The 20819-nt window shown below is 35.1% G+C and overlaps 2 long non-coding RNA genes across 3 annotated transcripts in view; both read left to right on the forward strand.

The window, feature by feature from the left end:
* Nucleotides 1-13534, forward strand: part of LOC140833124 (uncharacterized) — a 75118-nt gene extending 61584 nt beyond the window's left edge. Inside the window, exon 3 of one of the 2 annotated variants that reach the window (XR_012118297.1) lies at nucleotides 11888-13524. This is a non-coding gene — a long non-coding RNA (uncharacterized lncRNA). Of the gene's footprint in view, nucleotides 1-11887 lie in introns of both variants that reach the window. The other variant, XR_012118296.1, reaches the window with a different exon arrangement.
* A 1797-nt stretch (nucleotides 13535-15331) lies between these two features.
* Nucleotides 15332-16454, forward strand: LOC140831799 (uncharacterized). Its single transcript, XR_012117949.1, has 2 exons — nucleotides 15332-15925; nucleotides 16162-16454. It is a non-coding gene; the product is annotated as an uncharacterized lncRNA (long non-coding RNA).
* Nucleotides 16455-20819: the final 4365 nt, after the last annotated feature.

Consider the following 20819-nt stretch of genomic DNA (forward strand, 5'->3'; position numbering starts at 1 on the left):
TTCATAACAATTCCATAATCAATCTGTTTCTTAATCTGACTTCGATTCTATGATGTCTAACATATCAAGAACATCATATATAAATCCTATTCAATTCTGACAATGATATAATTTCAAGACATGTCAAAACTTAACAAAACTTACGACAAGTTGTAGCCATCAACGAGAGGATCACAGTACTGAAGTCAGATTCAAAATCAGACGGGCGGATCAAAATATAAAGGCGTAAGGATTTTTCACAACTTTTCTCTGACCTTTCTCGGTTTCCTTGCTATATATATATATATAATATATATATATATATATATATATATATATATATATATATATATATATATATATATCCCTTTGCATGAAAAGATACGTGTCATCATTTTTCACCACTTTCAGGCGGCGCTCGGGCGGTCGATCATTACCGCTCGAGCGCGGAACCCTCTGTCCGAGACTTATATTTGATATCCACTGGCGCTCGGGCGGTAATATTCTACCGCTCGGGCGCCATACTTTCTGTCCGAGCACTTTTCTTGTTAAACACTCGCGCTCGGGCGGTCATTTCCTACCGCTCGGGCGCCAACAATTCTGTCTAAAACGTGCACCCTTCACAAGTTTTGGCCACTCTGGTCCCGTGATAGCCCGATTATAATCACATCAATTCATAATCAATAAATCATATCAGAATAATAGAATCAAAACCTCGGGCATTACATTTCTCCCCTCCTAAGATATGATTTCGTCCTCGAAATCACAGATATTCAATCATATCAATAAGGAGTATATACAGAAACTGTATAAAAAATGTATTAGAAATTTACATTATTGAAACAATGCTGGAAATTCCTGTCTCATATCTGATTCAGTCTCCCAAGTGGCTTCTTCAATGCCATGATGAGTCCATTGAACTTTCACAAGAGGAATCGTCTTTGTTCTGAGCTGTTTTTCTTTACGATCGATAATCCGAATCGGTTTCTCGATATAACTCAATGTCTCGTCCAGCTCGGTCTCGTCTAGCTGAATAACGTGAGAATCATCAGGGAGGTACTTCCGCAGCATAGATACATGAAAGACATCATGTATTCCGGACAATGAAGGCGGTAATGCGAGTCGATAGGCACGATCTCCTATCTTCTCGAGAATTTCATATGGACCAACGTATCGAGGAGACAATTTTCCTTTCTTGCCAAATCTGACAACACCTCTGAAAGGAGAAATCTTCAGGAATACTCGGTCTCCTACCTCAAATACCAACGATTGTCGTCTGAGGTTGGCATATTTGGCTTGTCGGTCTTGAGCTGCCTTCATTTTCTTCTGAATCAATTTCACTTTCTCGGTCATATCTCTGATCATATCAGGTCCAGTCTCAGGAGTTTCAGAGATATCATCCCAATAAAGCGGGGATCTACATTTCTTTCCGTACAACGCTTCGAATGGGGCCATCTCAATACTCGTTTGATAACTATTGTTGTACGAAAACTCGCAAAGAGGCAATGCATCTTGCCAATTATTGCTAAAATCAAGCACCACGGCTCTCAGCATATCCTCTAATGTTTGGATAGTCCGTTCTGACTGTCCATCGGTCTGTGGATGATATGCGGTACTCAGATGTAACTTCGTACCTAGAGCCTGCTGTAAACTCTGCCAGAAGTGCGAAGTGAATCGAGGATCACGGTCTGAAACAATGGACTTCGGCACCCCGTGCAATCTAACAACTTCTTTGACATAGATATTGGCCATCTGATCATATCTGTAACTCATTTTGTATGGAATAAAACATGCAGATTTGGTCAATCGATCAATCACGACCCAAATTGCATCATTACTTCGGGAGGATCTTGGTAATTGTGTCACAAAATCCATGGAAATGTGATCTCATTTCCATTCAGGAATCGAAAAACTCTGTAATAATCCTCCTGGTTTCTTTCTTTCAGCCTTCACCTGTTGGCAATTTAGACACTTGGAAACAAATTCTGCAACATCAGTCTTCATCTGTTTCCACCGATATTGTGTCTTTAAATCATTATACATTTTCCTGCCACCAGGATGAATGCTAAAACGACTGTTGTGCGCTTCTGTCAGTATTCGCTGTCTTAAATCCGAAACATTCGGCGCAACAAGACGATTATTCACATACAAAATACCATCACGAACTCGATACTCCGATTGATGACAGCTCTGACCATTGCAATTGAATTCTGTACGTTCTGATCAACCTTCTGTGCCTCTTTGATTCTCCCTATCAATTCTGGTTCAGCTCGAATCGCACATAATCTCAGAGGCTGACAATCGGTTTCAAAAGCTAATCCAGACAAACAGCAGTCTTCTATCAAATTGGAAACTCCCATAGTCGATAAGGATAACGAACATACCTTTCGACTTAGTGCATCTGCTGCTGCATTGGACTTTCTCGGATAGTATTTAATTTCACAATCAAAGTCCTTCAATAAATCCAGCCATCTTCGATGTCTCATATTCAACTCTGATTGGGAAAACAAATACTTTAAGCTCTTGTGATCAGAATATATTTCAAATTTCTCACCATACAAATAATGCCGCCATATCTTCAATGCAAAGACTATGGCTGCCAATTCAAGATCATGAATTGGATAACGAGATTCATGGGGTTTCAGCTGTCTCGAGGCATAAGCAATCACATGCCCCCGCTGCATCAAAATACAACCCAATCCTCAGTGAGAGGCATCGCAATAAACGACAAAGTCACCAGTACCTGAAGGAATCGTCAATACAGGCGCACTGGTCAATCTCTTTCTCAATTCCAGAAAAATGGATTCACAGTCTTCTGACCAAATAAATAGAGCATTTTTCTGAGTCAACTGTGTAATTGGTTTGGCAATACTGGAGAAATCTTTGATGAATCGGCGATAATATCATGTCAAACCCATAAAACTGCGAATCTCGGGTACTGACGTGGGTCTCGGCCAAGAAATCACTGCCTCCACCTTACTGGAATCAACGGATATCCCATCTCCGAATATAATATGTCCCAGAAACACCACCTGTTTCAACCAAAACTCGCATTTTGACAGTTTAGCATACAGTTTCTCCGCTCTCAAAATTCTCAACACAGTTCTTAAGTGCTCAGCATGCTCCATCACACTCTTTGAATAAATCAAAATATCATCGATGAATATGATAACAAAATCATCCAGATATCTCTGAAAGACGCGGTTCATCAATCCCATAAACACCGCCGGTGCATTCGTTAATCCAAAATGCATGACAATAAATTCATAGTGTCCATACCTGGTTCTGAATGCTGTTTTTGAGATATCAGAGTCCCTGAATCTCAATTGATGGTATCCAGATCTCAAGTCGATCTTGGAATACACCGAAGAACCCTGCAACTGATCAAATAAATCATCAATAAGAGGCAATGGATATTTATTCTTTACCGTTGCCTTGTTTAGTTGCCTGTAGTCGATACAAAGTCGACCCATCCTTCTTCCTCACGAACAGTACTGGAGCACCCCAAGGAGATGCACTCGGTCTGATATATCCCTTGGCCAGTAAATCCTCCAACTGTTCCTTCAACTCGATCGGTGCCATCCTGTATGGAGACCTCGAAATTGAAACTGTTCCTGGCATTAACTCAATGCTGAATTCTATCTCTCGAATCGGAGGCAATCCAGGAATCTCATCTGGAAATACATCAGCAAACTCACACACCACTGGCAAATCTGCCAATGATGGGCTCGTCTTCAAAAAATCAACTGAATATACCAGGAATCCATCTGCTCCTTTCTGCAATAGTCAAGTCATATTCATTGCAGATATCAAAGGAATTCTAGCTCGAGAACCCTTACCATAAAATTTCCACTCCTCTGCCATCTCAGGTCTGAATCGAACAATCTTGTGGAAACAATCAACTGTAGCTTGGTACTTGGTCAACATATCGATACCGATAATACAATCAAAATCAGATAAACCAAGCACAATACAGTCTAACTCAATCGTATGTCCATCGTACTGCAGTATACAAGATTTCACAGATTTCACCGATATCAAACCTGTTCCTAACGGGGAAGAAACAGACACTACTGCAGACAATGACTCAATAGGTAATGCACGACTCAATGCAAACCTCTCAGAAATAAAAGTATGTGATGCAACAGTATCAATCAATACATATGCAGGATAACCAGAAATAAAACAGTTACCTGAAACTACATCGTCAGGTGCATCCTGTGCCTGCTCCTCAGTCAATGCAAACACTCGGGCCTGCTGTCTCGGAGGCTGGCTCACTGTCTGGCTTCCTCCTGGCCTCTGCTGTGACTGAGTAGACGGTGCTGGCTGAAAATAATGAACGGCAGATGGTCGTCTACCTGCCTGAGCCACTGATCCCGATGACTCAGCTGCCTGTGATCCCTGGGCACTCCTCTGGGGATACACTCGAGCAAAGTGTCCCTGCTGTCTACAGATACGACAGCTGCCAACCACTCCTCGGCACTGCTCAGTGGAATGCCTCCCTCCACAAGTGCTACAGTATGGTCCTGTATAACTCTGGCCCTGACTGATCTGTCTCGAGCCGCTGGAACGGGACGAGCTAGTTCCCGATTTCTTGAATTGTTTCCCTCTAGTTTTCAAAAAATCCTTCTTTCTGCTACCACTACCACTCTCGAATCTGGGAGGTGGTTGCTGTGGTGCCAGTGCTGGAGGCACAAACAAAGCTTCTCTCTGTCTCAATAAACCGGCTTCAGCTCCTTTAGCTCGGTTCAGTGCATCGGTAAAATTGTTCGGTCTCCCAGTGTTTACCAACGTAAATATTTCTGGATTTAGGCCATTTATGAACTGGTCCGCAACGGCCTCATCATGCTCAGCTACATGGGGAGCAAATCTCAACAGTGTAGAGAACTTGGCCACATAGTCCTCAATGTTTAACTGGCCCTTCTCAAGTTTGCAAATTCGGCTCCCTTGTCCTTCCTATACGATACCGGAAAGAACCTTTAATAAAATTCAGCTTTAAACACATTCCAGGTAATGGCCGTACCTCGTTGTTCCAGTGCCCGTTTCGTTGTAATCCACCAATTTTTAGCAACGTCATGCAGTTGGTGTCCGATCAGTTTCACCCTCTTCTCATCAGTATACTTCAACGATTCAAACATCATTTCAATATCGTCTAGCCAACTCTCACATTCCACGGAATTCTCCGTACCTTTCAAAGTCCGTGGATGGAAAGACTGAAATCTTTTCAACAATTTCTCCATTGGAGTGGCTGTAACGTCCATTGGAGGATTCGAGGTGCTACCCTGTTCTGGTATACGTCGGGGAGGCATATCTGAATATCAAAAGGTTAGCAATCACATAATAAATATGTCTCAGCCCTTTTCTGATCATCTTACCTCTGATCAAGAATCGGTTCTGATCCATACTCAATAATACATATTACCATATCAAAATCAGATAATTCAGGTAAACATGTATTAAAGCAGTAAATCATACTAGCAATCAAAAGCAGGAAAGAAAATCTCAATCTACCCCGCTCACTAGCTCCTATTTCAGTTTCAAGGATCTATCGCTCTGATACCACCTGTTGTGAGGACCCGGACGCTAATCAAGTTCTTAATCATCATTGGGACTAATTGATCAATTATAAAACAGGGTCTAATTTTTTTTTTAAATGCGGAACGTAGTGACATAAAACATATATACATCTCAGTATATAAAAGTACATATCCTGTATCACATACATTTATTCAAATAAGGTTCAACAGCTACTATCAAGTTTCCAACCCTATCTCTAATCCAAGTCCGGAGCCTCCACTCTAATCACGATCTCTCTCTTCATCTTCTCAACCCTGAACCTGTCCCACTTGTTGTCATGTACACATACAAACAAGACAACAGCCGGATAACTCCGGTGAGAATAAATCCTTGTATAAATCAACGAACATGCAATCATATAAACAAATATAAAGCATGTAACAAGTAACAGCAATATGTATCAACATCCGGAACATAATTAATCATAGACTGTCGACAATGCTTGTAACTCTACAATTCAGACTAGACTCAATTCTAGTCTAGGGATCCCGGTTTCCAGATGTGGTGTTCCTATATCGAATTCCGTAATAGAAGGAACAGTGATTCTATTTACTCGATATAACAAAATATGGTGTTCCTATATCGAATTCCGTAATAGAAGAAATTCCAATTCTATTTACTCGATATAACCAAACATCCGGTGTCTTGACCTAACCGTCATAGACTGTAGCTCTATCGCTAATATCCTATCGTGAGACATCGTGCAATGTGCCCGTGGCGATCCCGCCACTATCAGGCACTTCCGTCCCAAGATTTCTATACTATCTTGTGACATCGTGCAATGTGCCCGTGGCGATCCCGCCACGATCAGGCGCTTCTGTCACAAGATTACTCGTCTGATACCTGCTATCTATAATCCAAGAAAACAAGTACATCATTCGAATCAATGCAAATATCAATGCAATAAAGTAAAGAATGTGATTTAGGGAAACTCAAGTCTAAACCGACTCAAGTCGATCTCCCAATACCACATTGACTTATACCTTCCGTTTGTGGTCTCGGTCTGCAGAATATCAGTTCTGAACTCAAGACTGTCTCTGTAAATTTGAAACGACATATCGAGAATACTAATATCAATATTTCATTCTCAATTCCACACTGAAACTGATTAATCTGGATTTAATTCAAATCATCGGCATAACGGTACAAACTCAGTATCCCCGTCAATACCACATCACCAGATAACAGTTACAATCCATAACCCACGTCCAATACAATTCGTAATCCAATAGTAATTCAAATCTGTCCGGTATAACTCAATATACCCTAAAATTCATAACAATTCCATAATCAACTTGTTTCTTAATCTGACTTCGATTCTATGATGTCTAACATATCAAGAACATCATATATAAATCCTATTCAATTCTGAAAATGATATAATTTCAAGACATGTCAAAACTTAACAAAACTTACGTCAAGTTGTAGCCGTCAACGAGAGGATCACAGTACTGAAGTCAGATTCAAAATCAGACGGACGGATCAAAATATAAAGGCGTAAGCATTTTTCACAACTTTTCTCTGACCTTTTTCGATTTCCTTGCTACTGATTGTGAAGGAAACGAATAGCTTAATGTATATATATATCCCATTGCATGAAAAGATACGTGTCATCATTTTTCACCACTTTCAGGCGGCGCTCGGGCGGTCGATCATTACCGCTCGAGCGCGGAACCCTCTGTCCGAGACTTATATTTGATATCCACTGGCGCTCGGGCGGTAATATTCTACCGCTCGGGCGCCATACTTTCTGTCCGAGCACTTTTCTTGTTAAACACTGGCGCTCGGGCAGTCATTTCCTACCGCTCGGGCGCCAACAATTCTGTCTAAAACGTGCACCCTTCACAAGTTTTGGCCACTCTGGTCCCGTGATAGCCCGATTATAATCACATCAATTCATAATCAATAAATCATATCAGATTAATAGAATCAAAACCTCTGGCATTACAGTGGTCATGATAATAGTCCCTTGGAAATGAAATTTCAAGACGGAAAGAAATACAACTTAATAATAAGTAATTAATTAATAATTTTGGAAAAATTGATAAAGATAGGTCAGGGCCTTTAAGCTTGCATACCATAACTTGGGATGCTACTTTTTGCAAAGTGTACTTGATATTTGCAGAGGCCAGCTAGAATAGTCTTGAAAATTTTTTTAACAAGGACTATGTGAAAATTGGATTGATAGTAATGAATTCGATTTCTCCTACTAAATATGTAGAACCCGTAAATTAGACTACGTATAAGCCATGCATAATTCTAGTGTTAAATATGATTTTATTGCATGAGATTTTAAATTCTTTTTCTTTAAAGTTAATTATTTTATGCAGTAGCTTAACTGTTATCTTATCAGTTAATTAAGTGAGGTTAGACTGGAGTTGGAGTTTTGAGATAAAATTTAATATTAAGAAAACATTCTCAGAATTTATTTTAGCTAACTAGTAAGTTAATTTAAGGTAAAAAGATGTTTAAGGAATTATTTAAGTAACTTTAGGTAAGTAGGAAATAAGTTCATTTAGGTTCCATAATTAATGTGTTAATTCACTAAATTATTTAAAGGATAGGTAAGGCTCTAAAGATTTAAAATACACTAACTAAGCAATATTTCCCCTCCACTTAATAACCTAATTTCGGCCACCCCCTAGGTGTTATAACATTTCTTTGACAACTCACCACCTTTTACCATTTCCTTGTTATTTCTTAGTATGATAACCCTTTCACTTTTAATCACCATTAATTAATAATAAATCATTATCCTTGCCTTGTTTTGACATGAAGAATCGGTCATGCCTCCATTATCCCTCCAAATATCTTTTGAATATCAAACCACTTCCTCATCCAACAATTCAAAGGGAGCAAGACTTGGTCATGCCATTTGAACCCCTTTTATATTGCAACTCCCCTTCATTCTCCTAATCATTTCCCCCTCTCCCTTGCACCGAAATTCAGAGCATATTCATAGTAAAAATCGTGAGCCTCATAGCAAGAAATAAGAGAGGAAATCGAATAGAAGCAAGAAAAGAAGATCACTCCGTCTCCTCCGCGTCGTCATATTCGTTCGTTTTCTTTTCAAAACGAAACCAATGCATGTTTATATTTCTTTCACTCCTCAATCAAGCCATATTAATATTTTAAAATATCATACTCATGATTTTTTGAAGCAAAACCAAAATACATAAGAAGCATTTTTCGAAAATTCATGTGCAGATTTTCTGATTTCTTTCATACTTCACGGGTTCTGTGTTTGTGTGGTTTCAGGCAGTTGGCTCATGTCCAGGCTCCCAAGGCTGCATCTAGACATGTACTAGGACATGTTAGGATAATATTGGTCCAATAGTTCAAGCCCATGCATGCTGGAAATCGGATATGACAGCAACTCCCTCCTAGTGTCACTTGTGGTTCGATTTTTTGTCACCTTGCTGTCAAGGGGAGAGTTTCTGATCTTGGCTGCCCTAAGGACCTATAGCCATGGTTAGAACACCTCCCTATCATGTCTAAGACATGACCAAGTCGCCCTTTTGAGGCTTGGTCCATGGTGGAATCGGTTTTCAAATAAAAGAAACAAGAACAGCCCCTCCCCTTCGGCCCTTTTGAATTCTGCATGTGTCCCTCGGTTTTTGGTGGTTTGGAGTGAACCTTGGTTGGCCTCTGGCCCTTAGCCCTGGTCAACACCATACCCATGATGTCTAGATCAAGCCATTGTCAACCATATGGCCACTGGTACGATGCATGACAGCAACAAAATAAAATTTCAGAAACATCATAGTACAGATTTTGAGTTCTCGGTTGAAGCTTGGTGTTGTCCTAGGGGTTGGATTGGATTGTGGTTGGTCTAGGGCCCTTAGCCATGGTTCAAGCCACACCTTAGGATGTTGGTAAGAGGCTCTGGTCGGTGGTGCAAGCCCCAATGGCCAATAGTCTCGCAAACGAAGCAATGTAAGCACAAGTGCGGTTGCTGGAATTTCTGGGCAGCAACTTGCTGCTTCGGTTCAGAGGCTCGTTTGAGTTCTTGATTGGCTTTTAGCCTATGGCCTTTGACTGGACAGTGCCTCATTGAGTTAGGAAGGTCATGTTTTTGGCCGTTTGTGATTCGGTTAAGTTTAGAGGTCGTACGAGAAACTACGATGCGATGTGCCAAATTGACTCTCGAAAGAGCGTTTCATGTTTTGGCCTCCATTCACCAAAATTTTGGCTCTTACCATTTTAGGAACATTATTTCATCATTTTAAGTGTATTTTAATCATTACTAAATGATGGTTCGGTGTTGGTTCGGGTTGACACGGAGTCATGATTAAATACGAAGTCGTTGGGCGTAATTGTCTCGTTTTTTGGATTCAATTACAAAGTTTGGTCAAGAAAATCATTTGCATATTTCTCATGTTAAATTTATGTCGCAGCGAGCCTGGGAACGATCCAACCCATGTGGTAAATAATACAGGATATTTAATTATGTCATTTAATTATATTACGTGCATACAAATATAAAATATTCATTTTTTTGAGATTTATGCAATATTTCTTGTGGTCATTTCATTATCATGGGATCATTGTATCACCTGGTGTTCACTTATCAGTTCAGTTCAGTTCCACCCAGTATACTGTGGCATTAGTCTGATCAGACGAAAATTAATTCACCCGGTGGTCACTTACCGGTCAGTTCAATTCAGTACCGTTCATGGGGCCACATGCGTAGAACATAATCTCAACAGAAAATTATTACATGCTATTTCATTACATGGCTCCAAGGAGCAAACATTTTCACTATGATTTTCAGTTCAGTTATGCACGTATTATAATTAATCATGACATGATATTTTACGTTATGCCTCATGACATGATATTTTTACTCCCATGCAATTTTATTATATTATTTACTCGTTATTTACGATATATGTATGCTGAGTCTTTAGACTCACTAGACTTGATTGTTGTAGGTACTGATGAGGTCGGGATCGAGGGCGGGGACCAGTGAGCCATCTTGGGTCGCAGTAGTGGAACCCGAGTACCTCATTTTCAGCAATTACCATTTTTATGCTCAAACATTTTTATCAGTTGTTGGATTACTTGAACTTGTTATTTTGCAAACAATAATTTCTTCCGCTGCTATTTTGAAGATTTAACTTGATTTATCATTTTATTTTATGAATGAGGCATTTTAATTATTTTAAAAAAGAAAATTTTAAATTTTTCCGCAAATTTTCAAACACGAATTTTCGGGCCATTATAAAATATATTATCGTCGTCTCACATTGATTAAAAATGAAACTTTTAAATAGTTTCTAGCGATTTCAATGGACTCCTAAAGTAACTTGTGTTAATCATTTTCGTAAAGAAATACGGATACGAGTTAGTTTCTATAAAATTTCATTGTTTAATAGTGCAAGCACGGACCTGACTCCGAGAAGTGACATAATTGTATCAAAATGAATTAACAATCAAAATTAATTATGTTATCTTTATCTTTCAATTGATTAGTTCTTCGTCGTCTCATCCATAAGCTTCACATAAATTAAAATTAATATAGTGTTCTAGTGATATCTTTATTGCTCTCTAACTATAGTGTTCTAGTGATATCTTTAACGCATAATATTGGTACATATATATTTTGAATTTGATTTAAAAATGCATATGAGTAGGGTTATTCTGAGTAATTCACAAAGCATCTAGTTTGATAAATCAAACTTTGACATCCGAAGGTGCTTCAATTAAAACAAAAAATAATAAATGCAGCTGGATTCAAATTGGGTATTAATTTCAGAGGCCCCAATTCAATCACAGATTCCAGCTTCAACTGATTGGTACAAGCCCTAACCTTTTGCTTGACTTTGGATTAACTACAATTTTTTTTGAAAGTTATTGTTTTATGTCTCGTTCAGATATTTTTATTGCTGGAAAAGGTCCAGATTTGATTTTTATTTTTTGCTCAAGTATGGTTGTTTCTCTATTTGTATTTGTATTTGTGGGTTTTTTTTCGATTTTTATCTACTTTGATTCTGTTTTTTTTGTTTACCCATTGTAAGTTATTTTTCTATGATAGTACGTACTTATACATGCTTGCAAAATACAGTGAATTGAATTTTTGGTATGATTATTTATATGCGAGAAGAGACATGGAGCATGGAGATGAGTTTTAATTTCTGCAAGATAGTGAGGAGTACTAGTTATTTACACCTGGGGGAAATTTTTTACTATTAATAGGTATAAGGTGTGATTCCTTAACTTGATAATTGGAACTTAGATGCACATATTTGATTCCATTTTAACTAGTTTTCTTAAATCGGAACGTGCTCCTATATGTTTGACTAGTTTTCTACAATCGTGGTTTGCACAGGATTGGACCTGGGGCATGATATTCACCTTTTTTTGTCATGATTAGTTCCTGGGGATAGAGTTCCTCCTTTTTATTCTTGCCTTTGGTTGACTATAGTTTAAATTTTTGTGCTTTTTTTTATAGTTGTTTCCAAATATTTGTCCTACTTGTAGAAAATAAATTTGCTTTTGTGGTTCTTGAAGAAATTTTGACGAAGAGATCAGTTTCGAGTGCTTTATAAGTGGAACGTGCAGTTAAATGTTTAGCTAGCATTTAACACTTTGAACAAACAGTTTCTCGTAAATGAGGTGGTGCATTAACGAGCATGGTTGCATGCGAGACACGGTTGAAGTATTCTTAGTGACATGACTGCATTATGAAATTACTCGTATGTTAGTTTGTTTCGGAAACAAAGGATAAAATGGGTAACCTTTAGTTCTATTCCCATCCATTACTTCCATTTTGAAGCTCTGAAGAAATCTGTCTTTGGAGTGAGAATTTACGGAAGCATCATTGGCCTGGCCTTATGAACTTTGTGGAAAGTTTTTCTTTGATTTTAAGTTCTATAATACGTAATTTGCTGTGAAGAATGAGATGCAAACTGAGATTTAGAAATGTTGAGGTCTCTTGTTGTTTACATTCTAGTTTTCCAGAAAAGCGAGCATGTTCCACAAGTTTGCAAATCATAACACTGTTTTATCCTTCATCTTTTCCTTGGTTGTAGAGATGTGTATATTTTCTTGAGGGGGTGTGCATATATGTTTATAATTCTACCTTATTTTACCCATTTGAATTTGCCAGTGTATATGAGATAAGATACATAAACATAACCACAGATGCTATAATTGAAAATATCAGATTCCTTAAAGAACTGTTTAGTTTCCATTTTCCTATTACGATTTGGCACTACATTTGGATTACATCACAAGCAAATTTTTCGTTTTAGTTGTTTGGTTTAAAAGTTATGCAGCACGGAAGTACACTGTTTATCTATGTCTTGCAGCTTTATAATGTTTTATCACGCTGAGGGTTCATGTTGGTTTCTATCGTATTGCTGTGCTTCAGGGGCATTGTCTTTGTTTCAAGCACTTTTCATGTTTTGTCTCTTGATAACATTATAAAATTATTCTGTGGCTAATCTTGATTATTCAATATTAGAAACACCCGTGTCCTGTGTTGCTGAAGGTATAGTGATGCTGAACCTTGATTATAAAGGCCATCAATCAGAAATTCAATTCTTAAATTTTTAAAAATTTGGAGTGTCGTGCTTATCATGTGTTACGAGTGATTTTAGGGAGTTTGAAGAGTAAAAGATTTCCGAAGATTATAATTTGTAATGGAGCAGAAAGGAAATGGACAGTCGCCGGGTATTGGGGTCTTGGGTAGCTTTGCTCAGAAGCCATATGGCATGATGTCATATCCGGCCAACCAAATGGCTGGAACCTCTTCTCCAGCACCGGTTTGATCGATTCAATCGTCCCAAGCTGGTGGTCTTTCTGCCTCTCCAGCTCAGATGGCACATCATCATCTCGCCTACCAGCACATACATCATTAGTAGCAGCAACAATTGCAACAGCAACTCCAAATTTTTTGGCCTAGCTGTTATGAAGACATTGATCAGGTAACCGACTTTAAGAGCCATAGCCTGCCGCTGGCTAGAATCAAGAAGATAATGAAAGCTAATGAAGATGTTAGAATGATCTCAGCTGAAGCACTTTGGTATCCACATAATTTCTAGTTTGTGCGCCATCTAGCTAGAAACCCAAGTTCTGTTAATTGCTCTTCCTGGCTTATTCTCTTGAAATTTGTCGTTATCAATTCAATTTCGTAATTTCAAATGTATTTTGTAACTAATTAGTCTCTTATTAATCTTTTCCTATTTTCACTTATTGATTTGTCTTTTTCTTATTTTTCACTAACCTTGCTATTTTTTAAATTTATATTATTTACACAAATGTATGAACTGACTCTAAATAAAAAATTGTACGGAATTTATGATTACTAATAAAATATTTTCAAATGCTATCATTATCCAAAAAGTTTTATTGATTCTTTCATTTTTTGTTAAAATTAATAATTTTAAATACGATATGTTAAAATTAAAAGTTATGATAATCTTATATTCATAGTATATATATATATATAAAAAAAGTTATTAAATTCTATAAATACACGAAAAATATATTTATTTAATGTTGTTTTTGTATGTTTAAGTACATAAAATATTCTTGTCGAATGTAGGAGTGATATAAAAATACCGAATTTTTCGGTATTTCGAGATTACCATATCGAAAATATCGAATTTTTAGTGTATTGAAGATTTCAGTTTTCGGTATGACAACGGTATGAAAACGGTATGAAATTTAAAAATTTCGCTATATAATGGAATACCGAAATAATATATAAAATATATAATATTTAAACAATAAATTTATAAAAAATTTAAAAAAAAATTTAGTATAAAATGATATATAAAGTTACGGTACAGAAATATCGGTATACTATACAATTTCGATATAATCAATATGTTAATTATATGTACCGATATCGATATAAAATTTTTCTTATACCAGTAATTTTCGGTACAATATACAGTATAAAATTTTCGGTACGGTACGACATACCCACATAATCGAATGTAATGTATATGTTCATCTATCATAATGAGAAATTAATAATTAATTATGCGGATTCCTATTTTTATATTGTTACATAATATTTTCCATAAAAATGATTTTTAAGATAGACAACATAATACAAAAGTTGAAACACGATATAATCATAAAAATATCATATTCTTTCATCCACCTCATATGATTAAAAATTCAGATTTCGTATTTTTGATTGAATGTGAATGCGAATGCATAACAATATAAAAATATAAAAGCAACAAGCCAAAGTTTTCCTTTCTTCATATGCACAAGCAAGCTATTTTCAAAAAATTTCTTAAAAATATATTATAAAATATGTTTATAATTTTTTATTGTCGTGATAATTGGGATCTCATTTTTAATTTGTCATTCTATATGGTACAATTTGGTACATAGGATATGATAAGTAAGGGATATACAGTATAATGATAAATCAAAGATAAATATAATGATAAGATAATATGTTGAATGTTTGGTATGATTTTAATAAGAGTGATTAAATTTATATATTGACATGTAATGACAAAATTAACCCTATCACAAAAACTTATATTTCATTGTTATCAAGATCTTGTAATTGCATATCTCAATTCTTAAATTACGCTATATATATATATATATATATATATTTATATATATATATGTGTGTGTGTGTATGTGTATATATATATATATATGGTCCTAAAAAATAATTTTCGTTTCTTTTGTCTTATTTTGGAAATTATTTAAAAATATATATTGTTGCAAGAGAAAAAAAAAAGGAATAAAATATAAAAAACTTTTTGATGTTGCTCAAAAAAAGATTCCCGATATGGGTTTTGAATCCCTGCATATAAAGTGAAGGGGAGTTAACCTAGTTTCATATTTTCTCCGCTCTCTCTAAACTGATCTTACGATGGATAAAGAAATAATCCCTTCAACCAAGAAGAAATACTATGATCTCGTGATGAGTAAATCTGAAAACTCTGGTTGTGAAATCAAAATTCCACAGAAGGTTGAGAACCCCGGTGAAAATGTGGAGAATTCTGGAGTTAATCATGTCAATTCTGGCCCCGTGAATTCTGTAGTCCAGAATATTCGGATTAATTCTCAAGCTTCTGGTATCCGGATCCAGAATATTCGGATTAATTCTCAAGATTCTGGTATCCGGATCGTTAATCATGTGAATTCTTGCCCCGTAAATTCGGTAGTACAGAATATTCAGATTGGAGGCCAGAATAGCCGTGTCTCTAGTGGTGGTGGTGGTTTTGGAGAAGCAGCGGTGAAGATATTGGAAGGAATCGTCGCAATAGTTCACTGCACTACGGTTGTTTACTTAGCGTGGAAGTTCGGCCAGGGGGTCGACAGTTGGAAAAAAGATGGTTTCTCAATAAAGTTCGAACCCAAAATAATTTGGGTTCGAGGCAAGGTAAATAGATATTTCTGATGAAAAAATCTTTTTTCGTAGTTTTTGGTTTCTAGTTACTTGTTCGGCGAAAAGATTTCGAAATTGGAACTTTTTCGATTGGAGGCGAGGTAAATAGATATCTCTGAATAAAAAAATCTATGGGATTATTTGTAGTTTTTTGTTTCTAGTTACTTGTTCCGTAAAAAGATTTGGAAATTGACTTTTCGAAAAATATTAATTCCTAGCAAGTTTTTTAGGGAAAATGAAGATGTAGATGAGAAAGTTCGAGTTCTTACTGAAGTCAATGGAGAAAATACAAAAGACATTGCCAAGCTTCAAGCTCCAGTACCTTTATTTATCTGCTATGAGATTCTGGATTATGATTTGGCTGTCTTGCGTATTTTGTGATCATCTACTCTCTTTTATTTTGGATTCAGGCTCATATGTCTATGAAGAATGATAGAAACTTGAGTCACTTTTTTTTTTTTGCAATATATGCCTCTTCTTTAGGAACAAATATTTCTCAAAGAATCTTAGAATCAATTATCAATATCATGCCTTGTAATCATCTGCTCAAGAACAGCACATCATACACCCGCATGTCTGTGTGAGTCTGTGCATGTGTGTTTTATATGAGTAATCTAATTCCTTTTTTTTCCCCAACCTAAATCATCTTTTTCAGTTTGCGCTACTGAGATTATACGGATTGATAACGAGTTGCGACTAGCAATATTAACCTACAGACAGACATTGAAGGAATATAAATAAAATTGACCAATCAACTTGACTGATAAAAAAACAAATAATGTGATGGGTTGAATTTTTACTAGAAGTTTGGTTTGCCCCAACTTCATGGAGGTATCTTTTCCTATCAATTAACCATACAAAGAACCTACTAAACCAAACTTAGAGTTGAATGCATGAAGAAAAACTGATAAATTCCCTGCAAGACAAACTAATTACATTATATCAACAGCACTATTGATATAACTGAGCCTTTTAACTCATAATAATGCTACTTCCATATAAGACAGGTAAAAAATAAAAATTATTTTTCCATGGTTACTTATGTGACCTCTAACTCCAGCATTGTTGATCAAAACGTCCATTCTTCCAAATGCATCCCGAGCCTTCTGCACCGACGGCTCGATCACGGACCCATTTGCGCTGATATCCACCTCCACAGCCATGGCTCTGGGTTGATCTCGGCTCGACGAGCCAAGCCCGTTATTGATCTCAGTACACAGCGATTGTAACCGGTCGACACGCCGAGCTGCGGGTATAATTCTGCAGCCGGCTTTGGCCAAGTCCAGACCAGAAGTCTAGGCCAATTCCGAACGACGCCCCAGTCACCATCGCCACCTTGTTATCCAGCCGAAGCCATGGCTCCAAGGTGTCGTGATTTCAGGTGCATAGTTAGAAGAAAGCTTTTGTCATTTACAGTATATTATCTCATAAATATCACATACATACAATATTCCGTTTTCCAGTGAAAAAGGGTTACTACTTGTACCGATGAATTCTTCCTTCCATTAGTAGAACTAGTAAGCACAACAAATTAAAGATGAAACAATAGAACAGGCTATGGTTGTAAATCAATATATATCTCGCCTAGTAAATCAATTAGACATGCTGACTATGTTATTATAGTGCATTTTGAATTTAGTTTACCCCTATATGTTTTATTGTAATTTTCATGTAAAAGAATGAATATACCAATTCTTTCCTCTCTGACACTTGCTATTTCTACTGTTCAAGTGAAGATACCAGCCACCTTTTCTTTGTTGGGGGTGCCTAACATAGATTGATGGCAATTTTATCACTCCCCTGTTTAGTTCGTTGGGAAAATTAAAAAGAAGCAGCAAAATATCGATGTGCTAATAATTTGAAAGGTTGCAATTGTCTGCTGGATCCGCATTTTAATGATCAATCTAGCATTCTAACTTCTCTTAGGAACAAACATTTTATTGCCATGTGTTCTAACTTCTCTTGGGAACAAATATTTCTCAAAGCATGGAAAAAATCATATTAATTAAATGTAAAAAAAGAAAAATCATATTAAATTTGCACTTTAATGTATGTATATCTTAAAAATAGATTGTTTAAAAAATTTGATAGCAGACGTCTCGGTTATTGCATGAGTTATTCGGGCTTTTAATTGTTTACAGCATATATGGTAAAAGATTAATAAAATAAGGTAAAAAAAAAATTTAACAAACTAATGTGTCACGCCATTGGAGATGGCGTGACTTGGTTTTTTTTTAAAAAAAAAAAAAAGCAAGTCACGCCATTGGAAATGGCATGACTTGCTAAATTAATTTTTTTTAAAAAAGCAAGTCGTGCCATTTCCAATGGCGTGACTTGCTTAATTTTAATTTTTTTTTAGAATATGTCACGCCTAGTAATAGGCTTGACTTGTTGAATTTTTTTTAAAATAATTGTTGGACATTTGCGGTAAAGAACTGTGGCATGTGAAATACTGACAATCTCTATACTCAATAATGCATACATCTTTTTTTTCTTTTACAGAGAAGACGATAAAAAAAAATTGAATTAAAATTTGCGTGATAAAGTGATGTGATGTATCACTGATAAGTATTAACATGGTGTGTTTTTTATCTGATGAAAATTTGCTTATATATGTTTGCCCTCGGTGCAAATGTATTATTCTTGTGCTTCTATCATTCTTCGTTTCTCTGCATTTAAATGCATCGTTATTGTTCATTCCTGTAGATTTTGGTTCGATGTTTGATCAAGTAATTGCAGCACATGAGGTCTGTATGTTTTAAATTAAGTTTGTGGTTTAATGTTTGATTAAAATCGTTAATTTATTTATTTGTGATTATATATTTGCTGATAAAATTTTTGATTTTGAACTTCTATTTGAGGTACGCGTTGATATAAATTAATTTACTTGAGTATTCGAATATAAATTATGAATTTGTCATCATCTTACGTTTTAAGTTTATGATTAAAATGTTTAATTATGTTTCTATGTATTATTAGTTATTTTTATTATCTTATATTATGCAAATGATAATAAAAATAGTCATTGTTGTTGTTTTATCTAAGTAGTATATAAAAAAATATTTTTTTATTTTACACCAATAATATAAATGTTTTTATTATAAATACGGTTAATATTGTTTTTAATTACTTAAATGTAAATAAATATTACAATTAATTTCATATGTTATTATTTTATCTGACATGCGTAGTATCAAAAATTTATATTATAAAAATTATTATTTATATTATTATTGACTTATAAGATACAACTAAAAAATATATTTTTTGTATTTTAGAATAATAATCAATTTTTTTTGAAAATAATAATAATACTTTTATTTATAATTATTATTGATGTTGTTGTTTTATAAAGGTAGCATATAAAAAATTAAGTATTACAATTTTATTTTACACAAGTAATATAAAATTTATTAGTATAAATATTGTATTTTTGTTCTTAATTTATTATACATAAAATTAGTTGTATTTTTAATTTATTTAATTATTATTTTATTCCACGTGCCTATTTTTGAAAACTTAATATTATTAAAATATTACTTTATCACAATTAACTTGTAAGATATAAATAAGAAATACGATTTTTTATTTTATAATAAAAATAACACTTACAATTGTAATTCTTATGGTTTTTTGTTTTATTTAAGCATGTTATAAAAAAAAAGTATTACTCTTGATTTATTTTACACAAATAACATAAAATCTATTACTATAATTTTTTTTATTAATTTATTAAATAAAAATAAGTAGTATGATTTTATTATAAACTTAATTTGTATTTACATAACCAAAATAAAATTTATTATTTCTAAAAACTTTATTTAAAAAACATACATATAAATGATTTTAATATTAATTTTTTTTCCTATTTAGTATGAAATTTATTATCATAATTATTTTTATTATTAGTTAATTACTAAATAAAAAATAATAATATTATTGATAGTAGTTGTTCAGTAAAACAAAATAAGCATTGTCGTCATTATTATTATAATTATTCTTAATAAAAATGAAAGCATATGTAAATTAATTTTTATAGTGTATTATTTTGTTATATTTCACATTTTGTTATTCAATTGAAATTTTATAAAAAAAATTATTACCTTTTTATTTTGTGTGACCTATTGATTTTTTTATACGAATGGACAGTGTGCCGGTGCTTTTATTCGTAGGTGGTAATGTTATTATAGGACATCACACCGTAAAATATAGTATCACTGCATTGAGGGCAACACGAATACAAGATCTATTAATTTGCACGAGTTGAAAGAAATAGTATACCGTCTGACAAATATTGAAAGTTCAAAATTTAATTTAAAATTGTCAACAAAATATTCCTACATGGATAAGTCACATTGCGTAGAAGTGAATCTTGACATCAATGATGACAACAATTTACAGTTTATGCTGGATTCTATTAACGAAATGCGGTGTATTGAATTGTATATCGAAAAAGATTTCATTGAGAATAATGTAGATGTTGAGGTTCCTGGATCATACATTCCATGTATAACTGAAGGGTTCGATTCGATGGGATTTCATGATGAAGCTGGTACTTCCGCTGCTACTTTTTTCGAACCAATAGATGAAAATCGATTTAATTCGCATGATTGGACTGGGGGATGGGATCGGTATATTACTGACACCGTAGAAGAAAATGTTAGTTGGCCGATTTCCGCACGAGGATGGGATTTTGGTGCAAGAGGATGGTACTCAGTTGACACAAATCATGTAGGTTTGGATTGTTCACCGAGTGCTGGATCGGGTCATGGACTGACACCTGTCGTACATGATGAACAAAGATCACGTGAGTTGTCATTAGATGTTCACCTTCACGCCACTGAAATATTTACTGAACCTGATACAACTACAAGTGAAACAGATGAAG

This window comes from Primulina eburnea, chromosome 5 (assembly GCF_022965805.1).
Source record: "Primulina eburnea isolate SZY01 chromosome 5, ASM2296580v1, whole genome shotgun sequence".
In the NCBI taxonomy this organism is placed as follows: domain Eukaryota; kingdom Viridiplantae; phylum Streptophyta; class Magnoliopsida; order Lamiales; family Gesneriaceae; genus Primulina; species Primulina eburnea.